The sequence below is a fragment of the Nannobrachium achirus genome (assembly GCF_963921795.1).
Source record: "Nannobrachium achirus genome assembly, chromosome: 5".
Lineage (NCBI taxonomy): Eukaryota > Metazoa > Chordata > Actinopteri > Myctophiformes > Myctophidae > Nannobrachium > Nannobrachium achirus.
In genome coordinates this window covers 50,918,123-50,938,844 of record NC_137814.1, presented here as the reverse complement: position 1 = coordinate 50,938,844, position 20,722 = coordinate 50,918,123, and the positions used below count along the sequence as shown (strand labels likewise).

The 20,722-nt window shown below is 44.8% G+C and overlaps 1 pseudogene across 1 annotated transcript in view; it reads right to left on the bottom strand.

The window, feature by feature from the left end:
• The window catches only part of LOC308286037 (neuropilin-1a-like), a 104,395-nt pseudogene that overhangs the window by 14,247 nt on the left and 69,426 nt on the right, over positions 1-20,722 (bottom strand). The window contains exons 7-10 of the transcript XR_013963343.1: positions 14,870-15,025; positions 13,898-14,042; positions 9,755-9,931; positions 8,323-8,478 (exon numbers count right to left, since the gene is read on the bottom strand). The product of XR_013963343.1 is annotated as a neuropilin-1a-like (transcript). The remainder of the gene's footprint in view (positions 1-8,322; positions 8,479-9,754; positions 9,932-13,897; positions 14,043-14,869; positions 15,026-20,722) is intronic.

Below are 20,722 nucleotides of genomic sequence, written 5' to 3'. Positions count from 1 at the left end.
TATGCTTTAACTATTGAAAAATAGCAGATATACAAGCTCACAGCGTGGCACTTGCTATTTTTGAAAAATCTTGAAAATCTTTGAAGTCTTGACTTGAATATATTGACCCGATTCTATAAATGTCTTCTAAATCCTTCTAAGGGTTTCTTTTTTTTTAAACGCTTGTTTCTTTGTCAGTGGTTCTCATACTTTTTCCTCTCAAAGACCCCTAAAATGATGTGTATTTGGCCACAGACCCCCATCTCGAAAAATATTATGTATCAGGTACCCCCCCAGAAGCAAATATTTGATGTGAGCTTGTATATCTGCTATTTTTCAATAGCTAAAGCATAACATAATTCAAGGTCTAAACGGGTTAACTGTGTTTGCCTCTGACTTAATTATATTCTATGGGTCTATCAGACTCCTAATTAGTCTGTTAGAGAGACTTCCACCGGGCGGAGAGCTCATTTTATTACACTAGTCCTTACCCGTTCAAAGATATGAGCTCCAAAATGATGTGCAGTGTGTGGGTTATGGGATGTGCACTGTGCACACAGTATATGAGGGATGGAAAGTAACTTTAACTGGTGCTTGCATGATGTAGGAGCATCAATGTAAGAAACCCGTTTTGTTTAATGGCTACAGAGATACTGTTCCCCCCTCTTCCCCCCCCGCCCGCCCACCCGCCCGCCTGCACACACACCCGCCTGCCTGCCTGCACACACACACACACACACACACACACACACACACACACACACACACACACACACACACACACACACACAGAGCTGGTTAAACATTTTGCCTCAAGCTAGATGCAGAATAGATGTGCCTCATGCTAGATGCAGAATAGATAGTAGATACACCATAAAAATGCTAATATACAGCATACGATTTGTGAAAGTGACAAACGGGCTTCACAGTTATGTCAGGTGTGTTCATATGCTTATGGTGATGCGATTTCAGATCAATTGCTCCAGCCACTGAGGAGAAACGCTGTGACAGACACTCAGACACTCAGACACTCACTCAGACATTCGCAAAATTATAGTATAGATGGTGTCTCACAATGGAATAACTGGTGTTTGAACCGGTTCTAGATGAAGATGAATGAAGAGGAGGCTCAGTAAAAAAGCTACAAGACACAGCCTCTATTTTATAAGTGCACAATTTATTTGATTTCTTCTTCCCCCTTTTATTGAATCAGAGCGGAAGAGAATGTTTTTTGAGACACAGGAGGAGAGAATGCTCTGGTGGGATTCAAGCCTAAGGCTACGGCACACAGTAATATCCAGTGTGTCAGTTTAACTTTGAAAGTGCAAAGATTGGTCCGTTTTTGTACTTTCAGGGTTGAATTAACACATTGAACTTACTTTCCACCGATCTTGATGTGGGTGCAGAGACAGAGGGGTTCAACCCTAACCCCTTACCACCACCCTTGACAACCATGAATTTCAAACACATTCTTTTTATAATCTCATCTGTGACACTCAAACACCCATCATCTGGGATAAGCAGGCCCGGATCTACCATATGGGCACTTCGGGCTCGTGCCCAGGGGGCCCTGGGCATCAAGGGCCCTCCAACGTGGTATAATTCTTTTTGAAAGAATATATAGTGCTGATTTTGTGTTAAGTACAATGTACAATATTTCATGAAAGTCAAGTCAACTGATTAAAACTCCGCCGGGAGGCGCTGTGCCAACTTCAGCTGAAGATGTTATATTGGACCTACATGCCTACATATGTCTACAAAACATTTTGCGCGCCCATGGGGGCCCCTTGGTGCTTCAGTGCCCAGGGGCCCACTGAGGTGTTAATCCAGCCCTGGGGATAAGAGTATAGATTGATTGATTGATTGAAGACTTTATTAGAGGTTTGCATAGGAAAAGGTGAGGACAGTACAGTTCACTGGTACAAGGTCAATTAAAAGCATAAACACCACAAGAAAGCTTTTGGCTGCTTTTGGCTTGTTTAAATTGGGGCCCCTTTTTACAACTCATACTCATACAACATTAAATGACAGACAAATAGAACACAGTACTATGCCGAAATTATCATAAGACAGACGGAAAACTAAATAAAAAATAAATGGTATTTACGGTAGAAAGGTCAGGGGGAGGCAACAAATTAATAAAAAAAATGTCCAGATCTGTTTCTAATGATACATTTGATAAGGGAGTAAAACAAAATCAAACAGAGGAAACCCAGATGTAAGGTCTGGAATCCAAACCAGGGTTTGGCCTTTCATACTGTAGTTCAGAGGGATAGAAGCAGTAGCCCAGATGAAATTGGTTATGGTCACACTGGGAGCCCTGCGACCAGACACCAGACACTCTAACGGGAGACCGGAGAAGGTTTCTATCAAAGAGCTACCCTGGTGTGGTACTGTGGACACATATTTTAAGTACATTTTCTTTGTGTGTGTGTGTGCGCGCGTGTGTGCGTGCGTGTGCACTAGGGCATTCACCAAATATTCGAATGTTCGAATATCAAAGTCACTATTCGATATTGTTCACCGAAGTCGAATATTTATTGTTTTCTCTTTAAAGAATCTATAGTTTATAAAGCTTGGCTAGATAGGAAGCCATAAGAAGGAGTTGTCAATGCCCCTGGTGGATGAATTTGTTAATGCTCTTTACCAGGGGTTCTCAAACCTTTTTAGGCTGTGACCCCCAAAATAAACATATTTGGACTGGGGACCCCCACCCTGACAAGCACTTGGAATTGTAGCTATTACATTTAATTTGACTCGGTTCCGCCGATAAATATTGTGAAAATAGCAGATCTACATGCTCTGTGATCTGCTATTTTCAAAATGTTGGCCTCTTGCTTACTTAATATTTTCCAGTTTGGCCAGTCCTGTCGAATATTCGACTATTCGAATACTTTGAGGTCGAATAATTAGAATACTAAAGATCACTATTCGTGAATGCCCTACTGTGGACACATATTTTAAGTACATTTTCTTTGTGTGTGTGTGTGTGTGTGTGTGTGTGTGTGTGTGCACTCACATGCGTGCTACTACTGTCTGAATGGCTGTGCATTTGTCTATGTATTATTCACTGTAATTATGTACACTGCCTGTGTATGCGTGTATGTGTGTGAGATCAAACACACATGAGGCCATACAGTGTGTGTACACACCCATGCATTTGCTTATGTGCATGTACACATGCAGTCCCAGCTAGTACATGTGTGTGTGAGGTTGCACGTACAGCTTGTAGCATGTAGAAGAAACAACAAGGTCTCAGACCCAAACCTTCCTGTCTTGTCTTTTGAAGAGAGCTGCAAAGCGGCTTCATAAAAAAAAAGACAGGAAATAACTGAGAGAACCCGAGAGAGAGAGAAAGAGAGAGAGAGAGAGAGAGAGAGAGAGAGAGAGAGAGAGAGAGAGAGAGAGAGAGGGAGAGAGAGAGAGATGGGGAGAGGGAGAGGAAGACGAAGACTAAATGAGGGAAAGAATAGGAGAGAGTGAGAAGAGAGAGAGATAAAGGGGATTGTAGTTCTCTATCTGCGGGGAATCCGCAGGGGTCGTTCAGCTAACCCTCTGTCTGTCTGTCTGTTCTGTCTGTTTGGAGTTTTGAGCCCAAATCCGGTGGAAAATGGCTCACACGCGTTTCCAGATGCGCGTAAACGATTTCCACTGGATTTGAGCTTCAAACCCTTTGGACCTCCTAAGGAGTGAGTCCCTCCGAGGGACAGAGGAGAGGGAGCGCCCGTTTCGGTTCACACGATACAACTATTCCATCCACCCAGTGGCGTCAGTTCAGCAAAAGCTAGGGTACGGCAAAGATGGGAGTCCTCATGGAAAATAGGCATTACATTTTGGATAACACGGTTCTATGAGGCGTTGTGAGCATGTAGATCAGCTATTTTCACAATGTCTGAACAACATAATAACCAGCGCAGATACACAAAGAGACATTCATGGATTTATATTTAAAAGTAACTTTTATTTTCCCCCCTGGACGCAGGGTACTGTATGGCAGCTGCATACCCCTGCCATACCCAATTGACGCCCCTGCCGCCGGCTGCTCCCATAACGCGAGCACTCGCTGGCCTGGTGACTGGCTTTTGGACACGCCTACCGAACCTCGAGGCCTCACTGTCAGCAGTGCACGCCTGCCTTGTTGTCAAGCTGTTTAAATACTAATGCATTTTTAACTCCGGTGAAAAATCTGCTTTTGACACACATATGGAACGCATATATAGAGGACGTGGGATCTGGTCATAATCAGAATCAGCAATGTCACCACTTCATTCACCGAGCACAATAAATACATTTGTCTTTGGTGGCATCCTTGCACATGTTTACGCATGGTGTGTGCGTGGCATACGAGGACAACAGGACCTCACACGCAGTGTGAATACAGTACACACAGTGCAGCTGGTTATTGACGACATAATTGCGACCGTAGGCCGCACTCTACTATCAGAACCGTCACATATTGACCGTATCTGTCTGTCTGTCTGTCTGGGTAACGCTTGTCTTTTTTGTTGATTGACTCTCACGCTCTGACATCACGCTCTGACATCACTGTGACCTTTTGCACATGAACTTTGGACCAATACGGTCAAACTGTCTGGTCGGATTTCTTTTAAAGTGAAACATTATTTTTTAATAATTCATTCAATATTGCGGTTTTATGCAAATTATTCTTCGGCCTCTAAATCATACATGCAAAGTTACACGTTCATGGCATTTGGCAAAGATGTAGAGGGTTAGTCAAAGTATCACTGAAACCAATTTTATTCCAATCGGCCAAATGGTGGCGCTGTAGGAAGCCTTCGAAAGTGCGAACTTTGAACAGGTATAGATCATGCTCTGTTTTAAGTACAGCCATGAAACCTGTATACACGTATGCGTCTCCTCATGCCGAACAACTGTTACGCCCTGACTTTTAACCTCTGACCTTTAGATCCCCCAGAATTTTGAATTATATGAAAAACAGTAAAAATCTATCTCCTCATGGGATTTTCGTGTTACGCGCACAAAACTTTTTTCACATGAACTTTGGACCAATACGGTCAAACTGTCTGGTCGAATTTCTTTTAAAGTGAAATATATTTTTTTAATAATTCAATAGATATTGCGGTTTTATGCAAATTATTCTTCTGCCTCTAAATCATACATGCAAAGTTACACGTTCATGGCATTTGGCAAAGATGTAGAGGGTTAGTCAAAGTATCACTGAAACCAATTTTATTCCAATCGGCCAAGGGGGGCGCTATACGAAGCGTTTGAAAATTCAAACTTTAAACGGGCATAAGTCATGCCTCGTTTCGTTTGAAGACATGCAACTTGCTTACACGCGTGCTTTGACTCAAGCGGAAGACATCTGTGTCTTTGTTAAGTAAGCTCCGCCCTTAGATTTTCCGCCATTTTGAGCAGTTTGTAAAACGCTTAAACCCGCTTTTATTCTGGAATTTTCGCGTCACGTCCACAAAACTTTTTTTACGTGAACTTTGGACCGATATCTAAAGATCTGTCAAATCGTATTTCTTTAAAATTGAAACATGCTTTTTTAAATAAATTCAATGAATATTGCAGTTTTATGCAAATTATTCTTCTGCCTCTAAATCATACATGCAAAGTAACATGTTCATGGCATTTGGCAAAGATGTAGAGTGTTAGTCCAAATATCACTAAAACCAATCTTACCCCAATTGGCCAAAGGGGGGCGCTATATCATTTTGAGCAGTTTGTGAAACGCTTAAACCCGTTAGGATTTTTTTTTTTGCAATTTGCATGAAACATTCTACACACAATCTAAGGACCTTTATCTAATATGCCTATGTAGTGCACACACACACAAAAAAAATAATGAATATAGCTGCAAGCAGCGATAAAGTGGCCAAAGCCAAAAACACCTCAAATCATGAACACAGCCTGCAATGTGCGTGAAATCTTGCAAGCACATTCCCAATAGGTCAAGGAACAGATACCACCCTTCTTACATTGGCCTGTTATAGCGCCACCAGTGGGTCAACTTTTGCACAACACATTTTTAGAACAAAATGGACCAATCTTTGACGTCAGTAACGTCAAAGAGAGCACTGCCTGCGATCTTGACATTTTGTACTTTTATAGCCATTGTTTTCCGGCTTGAAGCGAGCCCACAATTGTTTCGAAGGAACAATATTTTTCTAGTTACCATCAGGGTCTGTACATTGTAGCCATAGAATAAGAAATCACTGAGACCTTATTAAATGAAGTCTGGTATTGTGTGAAATGTAGCCTTGCTATGGTTGGGGGTAGCCACCCGGACTGACAATTTGGCCTCTGTGGACACATTGATGCTTTGGCTAAAAGCAGCCATCCAGCAACTTGTTATGAATCACCATCTGATATTTACATAACAGTATAGTAGCCTGATTTACAGGCGTAAATGTGTCCTGAAAGCGCAACGTATTGCAATCCATGAATGGCTTTTTGTGCTTTATGTCGGATAACATCCTGACACTGCAGGAAGCGTGGCTGTCTCTCCTGTCAACGGCCCCGCTATCTGCCACTCCCATAATTCACTTGGCATTGATCGGCATTGACCTGTGCTGCCCGCCACCCAATGAGAGGGAAGACATGGACAGGATTGTGAGATTTAAGAGAGAGTGAGAGACAGAGAGAGGGAGGGGGAGCGGGGGGAGTGACACTGTGCAGGATAGCAGAATGTGATTTGGAACAGGACTTGGACAATGTTTCCGGGATGAGAATTGAGCTTGACATCGGACGCCTGATGTGGGGATATCAAGCAGTCACGTTATCATATCTCAAAAGTCATATAACCTTTTTAGGCCTAAAATGATTGAATGCTTTAGCTATAGAAAGATTGCAGATATACAAGGTCCGTGGCCAAATACATATCAGTTTGGGGGTCCTTCACATGAAAAGGTTTGAGAACCACTGACATAGTAGTCTCTCAAGAACAGACTAACTGAGCTCCAGTTAAGTGAAAAGGACCTTTTCTTTGACGATGGCTGGCCAGATTGCTGACATAGAAACACAGGTTTTTCAATAAACCATAGGATTCAAAAGACACTTATAGAATCGGGTCAAAATTCTAATTTACACAATTTTTCAAAAATAGCAGATCTACAAGCTCGCAGCGTGGCACTCGGTGCCGCGCTGTGAGCTTGTATATCTGCTATTTTTCAATAGTTAAAGCATAAAATAATAATACACTATAATGTGTACCCGTTCTGAATGGGATAATCCCCTGTTTTTACCCACTTAGACACAACCATTTTATGCAGGACAGCAGAATGTGATTTGAAGGGGCTTGGACAATGTTTCAGGGACAGAATTGAAGTTGACATTGTCAGTCTGATGTGGCGATATCCGAGCAGTTATGTTTTCCCAAAAGTCATAGAGTGATCCACTGTCTTTACCCATTTATAAACAACCATTTTAAAAAGTTTGACTTAACCAAAACATTAAGGTGCCCTCCAGACTAGGCGCGGTTGCCGTTGGGGCTGCCGCTAGGATCAGCGGTGGCCACACCGCGGTGAGACACAAACACACTCGCTCAGTGAGTAAACGCCCCACGGTATTTCACAAAGATGAACACAATCCATCTTTCACCGCTCGTGTATGCATGCACAAACGACCACGTTGCCTCGCCGCCTCAAAACGTCGCTGCGCGGACGAAAAAGCCGCCTGCCTCTCATTGAAAATGAGTTGCTAGGAGGCAGTGACCGCACTGGAGTGCACGTAAGACATATCTGTACTAAGAAAAAAGTTGTGTGAGCTTGTAGATCATAAAACTATTTAAGCGTAGGATCCAGCTGCTGATCAAAATGCCTTTGGTGTCAGTTAAAAACATTTGGTGCCTTATCTGCTACTACCTAAACCAGGAGTCTTCAACGTTTTCAGGCCAAGGACCTCTTAGTTGAGAGAGAGATGAAGCAGGGACCCCCAAAACCTTTTCATAGATTCCATATAGTTTCATTGGATTCATGTCAATGTGTGTTTTCAGATACGTATTTAACCACTTGAATCGTCAATACATAACTTGACATTTCACTCTGTACTTAGTCTGCTCTTTTCCCCCTCTACACCAAACGTCTTTGCCGAAAATAGCCGATCTACAAGCTTGTAGATCTGCTATTTTTAGCTTGTAAATCTGCTATTCTGTGGGGCTTTTGAGCCGCACAGTGTGTGTGTGTGTGTGTGTGTGTGTGTGTGTGTGTGTGTGTGTGCGTGTGTGTGTGTGTGTGTGTGTGTGTGTGTGTGTGTGTGCAAACATACGTTTTCCAGAAAACCGTTAGGATTTAGAAGACATTTTAGGTATATTTCAGGTCTTAATGGGCCAAGAAACAAGAACAACCCAGTCAGTACCTTGGTCTTGGTGGTGTTGTCCTCCTTCACCATGGTCCAGGTGTCTCCGTCCAGACTGGTCCCCACCTTGAACCTCCTCATGAAGACGTTCCTGTCCCGGTGTTTCCCTCCCTGGATCAGCACCCCGCTCAGCAGCTTGTCATAGCCCAGGTCCACCTGCAAGGGGCAGGAGAGAGGAGGAGAGAGACTGGTTAGGTTGGGTGGTTGGTTGGTTCAATGGTTCTCAAGCTTTTTAGGCCATGAACCCCCCACACAATAATATTATATTGCCACTGTCGGGCAGAAACCTCGATCGTATCTCCAAGTTTCAGATTTGAATGTTTTTTTCGTAAAGTAAAGCCCTGCTTCATCATTCAAGACTGTCGCACAAGACTAGTGAAAATAGCTGATCTACAAGCACACAACGCCTCGCACCGCAAGGCGTTGTGTGCTTGTAGATCGGCTATTTACACTAGTTTAAATCATTTTTAAAATGAAAGATACAAAACGAACGGTTTTGGACATATAAGGTTTCCACCCGACACAACGATTTAATACATACTTGGAATTGTTGGGAGGATGAATGGAGACTTTTAGGAGGCCTTTTTGTTCAGATTCCTCAAAAACAAGCGCGAGTAATGGCGCCGTTCATCACACGTTTATTGTTTATTACTCTGAATCTAATAAATCCAGAGGGAAACGATTGTCTCTCTGGCGTGGGATTTGCATTTTCCTTTTCAAAGCGATGCAAACGCTTTAACAAACAAGAGCTCCAGAGCCCACATGTGATGTTTAAGAGAGAGAGGTTCCCGAAGAGGTGAATTCCTACACAGTGTGAACTGCGCTGTAATCGGATTTTACAACCAGTTGAGGCATTACATTTATTTTCGACTCGGTTCCACAGATAAATATTGTGTTGCATTGCGAGGCGTTTGTGAGCTTTTTGACTCTTGTTATTTGACAATTTGGTCAATGTTGACCAGTTAGACCAATAGACCACTGGGTTAGTTGATTGATTGATTGATTGATTAATTGATTGATTGTATTGACTGACTGACGACTCACTACTCACTCATTCACTCTTTGATAACCAGTAGTGATGATTAGGCACAAAAAGAGTCGACGGATATATTTGGAATATAAGTGAACAGGGAAAAGGTGAAACGACAGACTAAAAGTACAGGGAACACATTGTTTTGTTGGACAAAACTCCACAACAAAGCATCCCAGTCCGTCCAGATATCCGAAGCAGATGAAACGTGGCTTTGGCGGCACGTTGCAACAGCACCGCAAGCAACGTGGAACGGTCGGACACAGAACCATTGTGAATGAAAGCTGCTTCGTGTTCTGTCGTTTGTATTTATTATTTCGTGCAAAACATAAATGTGACAAACAAAAGACAAAGAGTGTTTAGTTCTTTGCGTGTGTCCTATTCCCAGTGGAGCGTATATACCTGGAGCCACTCGTTCTTGAAGGGCTGTTTGGTTTTGCTGCTGGGTCCAGCCCTGCCGGCCCGTCAGCAGGCGGGCGTTCTCAGCCACCCAGCCTCGGTCCGCGTGGGACGAGGCGCTGATCTGGGCGTCCGAGACCTGACCTGACACCATACCCAGCATCCCCGAACACGGATAGTCTGTTAGAGAGAGAGAGAGGGAGAGAGAGAGGGAGAGAGAGAGAGAGAGAGAGAGAGAGAGAGAGAGAGAGGTAAGATGGAGAGAGAAAGGGGGGAGGCAGGGTGGAAAATAACATTAGAAACGGTGTCCTGTACTGAAAAGGGTCACAAGTTCAATCCCTGCAACAACAGCACAAGACACTGAGAATCTGCATTTGTTTTGCCTCTGCAAGCTGTTTTGGAAAAATCTGAGAGATTAGGGTGAACACTAAACGACGATACATTGCACTAAATGACAACAACGACACACTCTCTCACGCGCGTGGCACACACACATTAATTGGATTTGTAGAGTCCGAGCTCGCAGTGACAGACGTTCTTCTTTCAAGCACTCCATAAATAAACACAACCTCACTTGACTTGCGGAGACTTGGGGAAAGGCAGGATGAATGGAGACTTTTAGGAGGCCTTTTTGTTCGGATTCCTCAAAAACAAGCGCGAGTAATGGCGCCGTTCATCACACGTTTATTGCTAAATCTAATATCCAAGAGACGGGTCTCTGAATCTAATAAATCCGGAGGGAAACGATTGTCTCTCTGGCATGGGATTTGCATTTTCCTTTTCAAAGCGATGCAACGCTTTAACAAACAAGAGCTCCAGAGCCCACATGTGATGTTTAAGAGAGAGAGGTTCCCGAAGAGGTGAATTCCTACACAGTGTGAAATGCGCTGTAATCAGCTTTTACAACTACTTACTGCCTCCCCCCCACCCCGTGTGTGTGTGTGTGTGTGTGTGTGTGTGTGTGTGTGTGTGTGTGTGTGTGTGTGTGTGTGTGTGTGTGTGAGAGAGAGAGAGAGAGAGGGGGAGGAAAACAGAGACACTTTGAATATCTACCTAGTTAGTACATTGTAAATTCCACATGCATGCGCTCACACGCATCCCTGTACTGCTGCTAGATGAGGTAGTTATCACTTCTCCCATAGACAGGCGAAAAGCGAGCACCCCCCCCCCCCCCCTCCCCCTCCCTCTCCTTACGATCCGACGATATTTGGATGTTTTTTGTTTTTTGGTTGCTATTTTACGTCTATGAATTGAATAACAAGGACCTCCCCTTATTTTGGGATGTTCCTTTTAGGCAGGGTGTTTAACTGTACTTGTACTGCCTACTACATTTTTGTTTTGTTTTGACTATACTTGTACTGTTCTTCATATTTGTCTAATAAAATATTCAATCAATCAATACGTGAGGACTGTCAACTGACTTCCATTGACTGCATTCATACAGTACCCCAACCCAGGGGTCTTCAACATTTTCAGGCCAAGGAAGGCCTTAGTTGAGAGAGAGATGAAGCAGGGACCCCCCACAACCTTTTCATAGATTCCATATAGTTTCATCGTTTGACAGCACAATCATCAGTGTATTTTGGATTCATGTCAATTTGTGTTTCAGATATTTAACCACTTGAACCGTCAATACATAATAAACTTGACCTTTTCACTCTGTACTTAGTCTGCTCTTTTTTCCCCCTCTACACCAAACCTCTTTGCCGAAAATAGCCGATCTACAGGGAAAATCCCAGTTGTCCTACGCCCAGTTGTCCAACGTCCCAGTTGTCCTACTGGGTCCCAGTTGTCCTACTGTAGCCTGGCAGTTCGAAATCGGGCGAAATGTGTGTGCGCGTCCAACGTCCGACTGTAATTATTGTCCACGACATTGCAAGCGGGGCGAAGGCCAGCGGACCCTGGTCCTGCTCTTCGCGCCCGAGCGCCGCAGGTGCGAGTGCCCGCGAAGAGCGGGCCAGGGCCGCGCGGCCGGCGGAGCGCCGCGCGAGTTACGAAGCCGTGGTGAATGAAATCGTTATATTTATGCCCAGGCCGTAAGGCGCACGATAAACGCATGAATGGGATGAAGATCGCTTGCTTTACAGTCTGTTCGCGGACTAGCCCATACAGCCAGGCTACAGTAGGACAACTGGGACACAGTAGGACAACTGGGACGTTGGACAACTGGGCGTAGGACAACTGGGACTAGCCCGATCTACACGCTCAGAGCTTGTAGATCTGCTATTTTTGGCTGACGTTCTCAGAATATGGACACTAGGCTTCAAGTGGTTAATATAAAAAGGTTTCTATCACACAAAGATTTGGAGGACCCCCTGTAGTAACTCTGAGGACCCCCTAGGGGTCCCGGACCCCCTGTTGAAGACCCTTGCCGTAACCTTTGGCCCTAACCTTAACTATCACCATTCACCACTAGCTACGCTAGCTAGAAGAGAGAGAGAGAGAGTGTGAGAGTGTGTGCACGCGCTCATGCACTTGTAATATCCAAGCGTAGACCATAGTCACTAATTAACACATTAATCACCTTGGCTGCACCCCCCCCCCCCCCCCCCCCCCCCCCCAGCCCCCAGCCCGGGCCCCCATGACTAAGAACCCAATATCATTTTTATAGCTGCTCCCCTGCCAGGAGATCTACGAGTTGTGTGAGTTTCTGGTAACAGATTAAGGATCTGGGATCTCTTTTTTTTTATATATATATCGTCGCTGCGAAGGACAATGATTCAAGTGGATTTTCCACGGCCGTTCAGAGTTGTGATTAACCGCGGTGAGTGTGACAGTGTGTGTGTGTGTGTGTGTGTGTGTGTGTGTGTGTGTGTGTGTGTGTGTGTGTGTGTGTGTGTGTGTGTGTGTGTGTGTGTGTGTGTGTGTGAGTGACAGTGTGTGTGTGTTGGTCTGCGAGGCTGCGGCCCGTTCTAAATCAGCAGACAAGCAGAGCCTGGGAAGAAGAGGAAGAGGTTATCTTCGGCACTGCCGCGATGCTCCGGGAAGATTCACACACTGATGATGTAAGACGAGGTTAGAGGTAACGTACGTGTGTGTGTGTGTGTGTGTACGTGTGTGCGTGTGTGCGTGTGTGCGTGTGTGTGTGTGTGTGTGTGTGTGTGTGTGTGCGCGCGCGAGAGTGAATAATAGATGCACTGAAAGGCCCCTGCAGCCTCTCACACTGACATGTACTCCTCGCCAAGCGAGGCTAAATCACCTCTCAGTCCACCATTCATATTCTTTTATGTGCTTTTCAGGAGGGGTGACGTGTGAACATTTATTTCGACGTGTGAACATTTATTGCGTGACTGTTTCTGAACGGAGGCGTCTGTACTGTAGCACGGCATGGATTTATCTGAAACTATACGTGTAGTTGACCTAGTAGTGAATAAATCTTGTGTAGTAAATTAATTTAGCTCTAGTAGTAGTCATTTATGCACATTAGGTGTAGTGTGCATATGCATCAACACTTGGGTTCGCAAACATTTTCATGTCAAGGAGACCCAAATTAATATTTGACTAATTGATATTCGAAAGGTTGCAGTAGCGGATCTACAAGCTCACAATATGTCACATCATGACGCATTGTAGTCTTGCAGATAAGCCATTTTCAAACAGCCAAAATGTGTTTAAACTGTGCCTCATCTAGCTGAGTGGGGACCCCCTGGAACCCCCTCAAGGACCCTTGGGGATCCCCGGACGCCACTTTGAGAACCAGTGTGTGCTACAGTACATAGCACAGGGGTCTTCAACAGGGGGTCCGGGACTCCTAGGGGTCTTCTTTTTTTATATTAACCACTTGAACCCTAGTGTCCATATTCTGAGAACTTTAGCCAAAAATAGCAGATCTACAAGCTCACAACGCCTCATGCTGCGAGGCGTTGTGAGCTTGTAGATCGTCTATTTTCGGCAAAGAGGTTTGGTGTAGAGGGGAAAAGAGCAGATTAGTACGGAGTGAAAGGTCAAGATTATTATTCACTATTATCACTTGAAAGTATTGACGGTTCAAGTGGTTAAATATCTGAAACACATGAATCCAAAATACACTGATGGTTGTGCTGTCAAACGATGACATTATATGGAATCTATGAAAAGGTTGTGGGGGTCCCTGTTTCATCTCTCTCTCAGCTAAGGGGTCCTTGACCTGTCTGCACTCTCCACTACCTGAGGTCCTGCAGCCGTAGATCTCAAAGCGCATGCAGATGCCCTGCTCCCAGTTCATGGGTCTGATCTTGACGTAGCGGGCCAGCGTGGGCTTGGGCAGGATGGCCCGAGCCTCGTCTGTTGGGTTGTGGTTGCCAGTGAAGATCTGAGGAAAATAGAATAGTTAGAACGACTCAGTCATGTTATAGTTGTGCTCGAAATTATCCAACCCCCTCTGACAAATTGTTCATTAGTGTTAGAACTTGTGAACTATGCTCAAAACTGTACTTTTTGGAACATTCAGGGACAGGGTCTTTGCAATTGTTTTTATATCCTTTTCCTTTTAAGTACAAAGCAATAATCTCTTCTCTGAACTTTTCTGACCATTCCTTAGACTTAGCCATGATTATAACTGCTCTAATCACAGTCAACAAGCCGACAAACTTCTAGTCATGCCAGGTTGCACATCTGATGCAACTATTTAAGCTTGATTAGTCGATTGCAGTTGATTACAGAAACAAAACAAATGTTACTTTTTTTTTTGCTATTTACATTGTTCTTGTATGATTTATTTATTTCATTCAGTTGTCAGTTTGTGAATTTAGCCAAGGAACCAGATTTGCAGAGCCGTACGTCCAACAATAAGCCAAATAATTGCATTTGCTTTTTCGTCTACCCCACTGTTTGATTATAATCTTCATCAGAGGAGAGGGCAAGCGAGGAGATGTTTTCCAATTTTTTTAAATAATTGGAGTCAACAGGCGGTCAGATCGGCATGAAACCTTGCCTAAATATGGAGTCATACGCGATGGTTTGTCATAGATCACTGACGCCAAAGACTTTCCCAAATATGGAGCTATGCGCTCCACCGAGCACACCTCTCTAGCCTAGGAGTGTTTTTGACGTGGCTTACATACAGCTTGATACAGCCTGCTTATTTCAGAACAAATGAACAAACCGCCAGGAGGAGGGAGGGTGACATGTTATTATCACCTTCTGCTTGGAACCTTCCTTGATGGTGATCCAGTCCTCCCCGTTGGAGCTGACGTCCACTTTGTAGGAGCGCACAAAGTAGTGCTTCTTGGTCTCCTTGGAGATGGCCCCCTGCGTCCCGATGGCCGACACGAACCGCAGGAAGCCCAGGTCCACCTGGAAACACAGGAAGCAGCAGGAATGTCAGTGGAAAGAGAGGTCACACAGGGAACTAAGTAGTAGCAGTAGCCGGGAGGTTAGAGAGGTTGGAGGGTGCTTTGTGATGGAAAGGTCACTGGTTGGAAACTGGAATCCAGGGATTGACATGGAAAGACTACATAATGGAGCGCCCGCTGGCCTAGCGGTCCAGGGTGCGTCGCGGGTTTGAGTCCCGATCCTCGGCGGCCATTGCTGCATGTCGTTCCCCATCTCTCTCTCTCCCTGTTCCCTGTCTACCTCTACTATCAATAAAGGCAAAAAGGCCCCAGAAAATATCTTAAAAATATATAGATAACATATTTTCGCGACTTTTTCAAAATAGCAGATCTACAAGCTCGCAGCGAGTGCCGCGCTGTGAGCTTGTATATCTGCTATTTTTCACTGGTTAAAGCATTCAATAATTGTTTCCTGTCTACCTACTGTACTATCAAAAATCACACCCGTGTGAACTGAGCGGTGGTTTACCCACCAACCCTGTACTGTACTGTACATATTCTGTGTTCTATATCTATGAATTCTATGTGTTCTAGATCTATGAATTCTGTCTCCCCCCCGCCCCCCCCCCAGGCTAGTCTCAACAGCACCCTCTTACCCCCGCCCCCCCCCCCCCCCTCCCCCCCTGTGTGTGTGTGTGTGTGTGTGTGTGTGTGTGTGTGTGTGTGTGTGTGTGCGTGTGTGTGTGTGTGTGTGTGTGTGTGCCTGGCCTGGCCTGGCCTGAAAACAGCGCCCCTCCCTTAACATGTGTGGTCATAAAAGGTACTGTAGGCTACATACAGACAGACAGACAGACACGGACGGACGGAGACAGACATACCCACACACACGGCCACGTATAGGAGCGTTGTGACCACCGCTCAATAAAGGCAAAAAGGCCCCAGAAAATATCTTAAAAAAAATCAAGTCTAAATAGTTATAGATGTTGTGTTAGTTGTGTTGTGTTGTGTGTAAATTGATTAGTAGATAGATCTACAAGCCCAATCAACAGTACAGTAATTCCAGGTGGAAGAAACAGATCGGTTACGTTGGAAAAATACGTTATCCCATTTACCAGACAGTCTTTCTGTCACTATATCACGGTGAGTTATACAGGAACAAAATGAAGGAGTCTTCTGAAATACACCGACTGGCCTGGAAACCTTCTGACAAAATGTCAGACTCAGTGCTTCCCCCTCAGTCATCATCCCCTCCTTCACATGCAGCTTATCGCAATGACAGCTTACATACGTAACAACTTAAGACCCTCCTCAATATACTCGGGTCGGGTCATTCGTGAGTAATTCATTCTAAGTGATTCGTTCATTTTGGTGAACGGGAACGAACTCGTTCACTCCCTCGTAAGTTATTGTTCCTCGAGAGGTTAATTTTCCTCTGTCCGTGAAGCCTGGTGGCGCCAGGTTCAGTCAGATCAGTTGCAAAATGCAACAATTTGGCCGGCTGAAGAGAGAGGATCCTCTTTCCTCATTGGACTGAACCACGAGAAGAGGGCGTAACCGGAAGCTCTGAGAGGCAGGGACATGCTAGCCTCGCGTAGCCAGGCTTACTCATCTCCGAAGAGAAAAGCCTGGTGACAATAGAAGGCAGAAAGCGTTCAACTTCCGCCGTAGGAATTTCACCGGAAGCTGTATTTTTTTTCACGGTGCGGTGTTCCTGCAAACGTATTCCCTGCACGAAATTAACTCTGGTCTACGTCTCCTGCTCCGTCGGTTGCGCTCGCAATAAACAATATACAAACAAAAACATTGATTCAAGCAATGTTACACATATTAACACATCTGGTGCCAACCCCGAGTTTCCCGAGTTTGTATTGATACCAACGCTGTGCCAACCCTGAGTTTCCCGAGTTTGGGCCGTTTTTGAAAAAAAATTAAAAAAAAAATTCAAAAAAAAACATTTTCAAAAAAATTTTTGGACCTCCAGAAATGTATTAGGCATGATCGCGATCGCGAAATTGCATGTTTAACCCCCATACCAACCCATTCTTTCAAACATGCCAGCCATGTTTGTTTACATCTGAAGAAAACATAATGGCCCATAAATCATGAATGCCTGAACGGATTTCCAAGCGGATTTTTTTGTTTGAAAGCTGTGAACAGCATCTACACACGTGGTGCATCATCTAGGCATGGGCGTGCACTTTTTACACAATTGCACAATTACATGGAAGTCTATGGTAACCATGGCAACGCGAGACATTGAAGAGAAAAAATCATTGCAACATAGGACGAGTTAAGAGCTACAATCTATTTTAGTTTTTTCGCTGGGGAATGTAAACAGACCCGCACCGCATGACGTAACGTCCGTTAAACGCAGCACTTCCGCTAGAAATCTTGGAACACACCGGAAGGCATATTGTCTACAGGGTGGGGACATGCAGGGAATGTTAGAGATTAGCAGACCGCCAAGCTCACAACGTGCTGTGAGCTTGGAGGTCGGCTATTTTCAGTGCTTGATACCACACTGACCTAAGCATAATCAAGTGAATACTGGAGATGTGGCGTACGGCACGGATTCCTACACAGAGAGGGCAATTCTTTCAACATAAAATGTTGCATTCAAGTTCAGGAGAGTTTGAAGGCAGCATTCTCTTTAATGCTACCTTAAGGTATGGTATGTGAAGAGGGCATTTGGCAAATCTGGGCAAATGTTCCCCCCCCCCCCATACTAAGAATTCTGGGGTTTAAGTCCTTAAAAACTATTCCTTCTCAGTTTCAGCCTGTGGATGCTCTGTGAAAGGAACCGACTACCTAGGCAGCAGACTACCTATATTGTTTTCATTCTATGAATTATTGGTATTTAAACAGCGGGGAGAAACAGGAAAGATGGAGAGGAGTGGGAGGATAATGTGCAACGGAGGTCACAGGTCACATCCAAACCCACAACGATGTGAAAAGTATATGCTGTGTGCCTGGGGTCAGCGACACACTGGGCTGCCTGACAACATGTGTTTTCTGTTTTTACTGAGGGCTGTTTGTGTGCGCTGTCAAACACAATTAGAGAATAGCAGACACCCTGCAGAGTGTGTGTGTGCGTGTGTGTGTGTGTGTGTGTGTGTGTGTGTGTGTGTGTGTCTGTGTGTGTGTTTGTGTGTGTGTGTGTGTGTGTGTGTGAGAGAGAGAGAATCAACTCCAGGACCAATTTTACGGTTGTCTGCTGGAATCACTAATGAGTTGTGTGTGACCGCATGACGCACGTGAGTGTGTGTGTGTGCGTGTGCGTGCATGCACGTGCAAGTGCATGCACATGCAAGAATGTGCGTGTGTGTCTACATGACTTTATATCTGTGCAATTGTGTCTTGTGCACGTTGTCTGTGTGTGTGTGTGTGTGTGTGTGTGTGTGTGTGTGTGTGTGTGTGTGTGTGTGTGTGTGTGTGTGTGTGTGTGTGTGTGTGTATGTGCGTGTGCGTAGGTGTTTGTGTGGTGATATTTCACTCCAGGTGTTTTCTTTCACAGTTCAGTGGTGAGCACGGTAGTGACAGCATTGGCAGGGACTGACGGTCAATGCCGCAGGCCTTGAGGAACCAGACCTGGAATGGTGACTGATTGTGTGTTCAGTGTAACGCTAAACCACTTAAACCCCATTATGTTGTTGAGCAACTTTTTCTGTTTTCACTCTACATATGAATTATCTTCGCAGGAAAAGATCGAAAAGCTCACACAGCGTCCGTCAGTCTGTCCCTGCCTATGCCCATAACGACATGCCCAAAACAGCTGAAATGGCACTAATGGCCGGGGCCTTATACATGTGGAGTTGTGTCATGAAAAACATTTTGATTGTACGACCTACGGTTCAATTCATAGGCCCAAACGTGTAGTGGTTGTAAAATAGCCGCCGTGAGACCGATTAAAAAAAAGGCTTTTCTTGTTCTACAGCAGCGGTGTTGAAACTTCTTTCAAAGGGGGCTACATTAAAGAACATTGAAACACATTAAAAGGGCCAACTATATCAACTGACATGATGTACTTTCGGTAGGACCATAATTTAGCTATCGTCATCAATATTTAATATCAACGGTCTTTTGTCAGGTGTGTGCTCTGAACAAAACACAAATAACTAACTTATTTCACATTACCAAATGTAACAAAGACATGCAAGGTAAAGAAATACAATAAAATTGCATTTCTTTGACCCCCTCAGAATGACACAGTCACAACATGGAACAAGGAATACTGACAATTTATGGTTTATGGCATGCCCTGGAAAATATTCTTGTTTGACTGTGCTGCCGGCCGGTTATAGTACACATATTAGGAATGAGTCGTATGGGCCGTATGAAATTTGTCCTCAGGACACATTTGGCCCCTGGGCCGAACTTTGGACACCCCTGGCCTACAGGGAGTGCACTGCCCAGTTTCACGCCGACCGCTCCAATTAGCTGTTCACAGACAGACAAACAGACAGACAGATTCACATGAGCGAGTCTGTCCGTCCATAATCCTCCGCCTCGTGCCGTTCCGGCCTCCAGGCGAGGATAATTCATTATTATGATGATCAGCTTGACTCATTTCTGGCGCCCCGTCGGGAACGTGGTACACATAGTGTGTGAGTGACGCGGTGACGCGCGTGTGCATAGCAGTGGCCTGGGAGGCAAGATATACAAAAAGATACCAACTATCATATCAGTTACATCAGGTCTACATGCTTTGGCCACTTAAGGTCATCCTAGTCCATTTTTTACAGTTGAAATGTCAACAGACCTTTTCCAACTCTTGCACTGAATGTGACAACCTTCCAATTCACCTCAATTACCGCCCATTAGGATGAGACAAAAACGCCCATTCATCTGTGGCGATAGCAGTTGAACTTTTGCATGCAAACACACTCAACTCTTCACTACACGAGATGCACGGTAAACATGCCATGTAATTACATTACTATAGATAGACACGCACATGCACACACAGAGATATTGTCACTGTCGGGCAGAAACCTCGTATCTCCAAGTTTCTGATTTTTCGCAAAGTAAAGCCCTGCTTCATCATACAAGGCCGTCGCACAGAAGAAGTGAAAACAGCCGATCTACAAGCACACAACGCCTCGCGGTGCGAGGCGTTGTGTGCTTGTAGATCGGCTGTTTTCACCAGTTTAAATCATGTTCAAAATGATAAATGCAAAAACGAACGGTTCTGGACATACAAGGTTTCCACCCGACCACGACGTATATACATTATGCATTATGGCACGGCAACAAGAGGGCTCCTACATTCAGCTCCTCCCGCTGTCAGTCTTGGAGGGCTAACGGAATAAATAGCTTCCCGTTGGGTTATTTGTGTGGGCGCTGTGACCGTAACATGGACCCCTGGGAAACGCGGTCCCGTGGGATTGCGTGAGAGGCCGCTCCCAGATGTTCCCATCTGCTCTCTTCTACTTTACATTCCCCAGGAGATTAGACGCAGCCCTCCAAACCAACCACCACTCTCCCCTACAGGGGCGTCACAAGGGGGGGGGGAGAGTGGGACTGAGTTACTAGGGCCCAAGGTGGAGGGGGACTTCATTCTTTTATACTTTAGCTATTGAAAAATAGCAGATATACAAGCTCACCGCGCTGCGAGCTTGTAGATCTGCTATTTTTTTGAAAAGTCGTGAAAATGTGTGCAAATCTTTGAATATGTGTATTTTTTTAAGCGAACATTTGTAACTCAAATTTTGCTTCTGGG